The following is a 2,631-nucleotide window of genomic DNA, read 5'->3' as shown; positions in this document are numbered from 1 at the left end:
GTTACGTATTCAGAATACAAAATATGAGTAACTGTATTCCGTTACAGTTACCGTTTAAAAAGGTGGTATTCAGAATACAGTTACTTTGTTGAAATAAATGGATTACACGGCGGTACTTCCCTGTTTCATATTGTCATGGTCAGGACTGTTTGGGTTTGTTTGACAGCTACGTAATGTTGTTCCAGGCGGCAGCGTTACGGTTGCCATGGTTACAGGGTGACGCTCTCTCTCTGCGTGTTTCCTGGGTGAGAGAGCGCCTTTTTGTTGTTGTTGTTGTGCTAAGCTAAAAGGCAGAATGCTACAGGCATAACTCTAAAGCATGTAGCCTGATGGGCAGTGTAGTCCGTGCTGCAGGGAGAATGGACTACCATACCCGTTATGTGTCTGTGAGCGAGGGAGGGAGAGAAAGGAAAAGTCCGAGCTGTCACGGAGCAAAAACGGGAGCTGGAAGCATGTAAATATAATAATAACCACTGCAGCCAAGAAGAGTGCCTGAGGAGCCCATTTGTAAGTAAGCTATTAAGACTCAACTGTACACTGTGTTCGTGTTTTCCTCCGGAAAAAATAAGTTCCGTTGGAGCAGCCTTTCAACGCCTCTCTCTGTCTCCCGCAAGCAAAGCTGACCCAGACAACAAAGTAAAGCTAGTTTTCGGCTACCAGCCCAACACGAACCCGACATATTAGCCAGAGGTCCCTTTACTACGTTTCAGAGCCGCGGACCTTCAGTAACAGTAATAAATCACAGCAATAGGACATTCATGTAGTTGTAAACAGCATGATAATATATTAAGTATTCCAAAGTATTCAGAATACGTTACTCTCATTGAGTAACGTAACGGAATACGTTACAGAATACATTTTGGGGCATGTATTCAGTATTCTGTAGTGGAATACATTTTAAAAGTAACCTTCCCAACACTGTCAGTCTCACACATTTTTCTTGCTTGTTTTTTCCTTTAGCTGTGATCGAATAAAATAAAAAAATAAAAAAAAATAAATAAATTCTTCATGTCATCTTCACATAATTAGAAATATCTTTTTCTGCGAAGCAGGTCTGCACACGATGGTCAGTTCTCAGAGTCGCACCCCCGTCGTTCTCCAGGTAATTATGACAAGAGGGACCCAAAGACAGCAGCGGTGTGGCAGGCGCACGCATAAGAAGGTCCTCTGTGTCATCCTCTGAAGACCCTGCCTGCTGGAAAACCAACAAAAATAACAACCAACAAGACAACACACTCGGCTGATTTGACTCGGTGCTCTCGGTACAACTTTCTGTTCAGAAGCTTTTTTCTTTTACTCCTTCTTTTTTTTTTAAGTTAAACAGCAAAACAAACAAACAAACAAACAAGCACAGCTCCCACAACCTTGAGAGTGACTGTTAGCCTTCATCTCATTGACTTTTATTTTTTCCTCTCTTTTTCATTTCTTTTCCTCCCACTCAGGCATCACTCGAACAGACACCAGCCCGCTGTTTGATGATCCCGCGTTAAGCGCTCGGCAGCTGAGGACGTTGTTTGCGGTGGCTCTCCGTGTCAAGGTGTTTGCAGATATTAAGTGATTGTTACACACAGACTAATTAAAAAGGTGAATTTCAAAAGCAGTAAATGAATATGCAAATGGTCTGTGTCTGCGCCTCGTTTTCTGAAGTGGTGATAACAATGTGGCTCTAAGCTCTTCTCTTAACTCTAATTTTCCTGATCCACCGTGACAAACAAACAGAAACGATAATCCTATTATATTTTTAATGGCACAGTTTTGTTTTCTCAAGGCAGTTGGTGAGAGATGTTGTTTTTTCCGCGCACGGTTTTCTTCGCCGTCACTGACAGAACTTGAAATCAATTTTCAGCCATTTCTCTTTCAGTCTTCACAGTTTTTCATACTAATTCTGCCTTTCTCTTTGTCTTCATTGTGATGCATGTACGTACGTCCTTGCAGCGGTCAACTAGAGAGAGCACTGTTTCCTTCTCCAGGGCAGAATTTACATTAAGTAGCTTAGCTTTACTCTGGGTTATTATATGCTGCCATTTTTCATTACTGTAGGAGAGATATGTCCATTTGTTCTGGAAGGTTTTTCCAAAACCTTGACATTTGGAATATTCTGTTGTCTTTCTTATTAAAGCATTTAAATTAATGTCTCCCGTGAATTGTTTTGGGGCTTTATTCGCATAGAGCACTCTGTTTTATTAACCTCAAACACAACAGGAGTGTGTTTGTACTTGTGGCTGACAAGAAAGTCAAAGCAAATATAATTCAACGGCTTCTCACAGCTAGGCATTGCAGGCAGCAATGTGCCATCTGCATTAGAGGTTGAGTAATTGTTTTTAAACCTGCATGGGCTGTGAGTGATCTGCCGAGGCCACGTAGCAGCTCTGTTCCAGATGTGTCAGAAGAATTTGAATTATAGTATTGGAAGCGTAAGATTACAACAAATTATTGTGTGCAAGAAAGTTACATGAAAGAGGAGACTTTGTGTTGAGGCAGGCAGTGGTAAAAGCTGCCCAATATGCACTTTATGATTGCCATAGCAACAATCTAGGCAGTGGATATTTGCTCAAAGAAAGAGGAACGTGTTTTCGAAATCAAATGTAAGTCACTGCAAGTCAGAACTGCATTCTTTTAAGTCTGGCTTTC

The 2,631-nt window shown here is 41.4% G+C and overlaps 1 long non-coding RNA gene across 1 annotated transcript; it reads left to right on the top strand.

Annotated features, from left to right (window-relative positions):
* Window positions 1–475: 475 nt before the first annotated feature.
* Window positions 476–1,638, top strand: LOC120435491. The gene is made up of 3 exons (XR_005609767.1): window positions 476–507; window positions 1,053–1,262; window positions 1,443–1,638. It is a non-coding gene; the product is annotated as an uncharacterized LOC120435491 (long non-coding RNA).
* The last annotated feature ends 993 nt before the right edge of the window (window positions 1,639–2,631 follow it).

The sequence above is a fragment of the Oreochromis aureus genome, linkage group 22 (assembly GCF_013358895.1).
Source record: "Oreochromis aureus strain Israel breed Guangdong linkage group 22, ZZ_aureus, whole genome shotgun sequence".
Classification (NCBI taxonomy): domain Eukaryota; kingdom Metazoa; phylum Chordata; class Actinopteri; order Cichliformes; family Cichlidae; genus Oreochromis; species Oreochromis aureus.
Note: the sequence above shows the minus strand (reverse complement) of the source record. Positions and strands in the feature narration are given on the sequence as shown.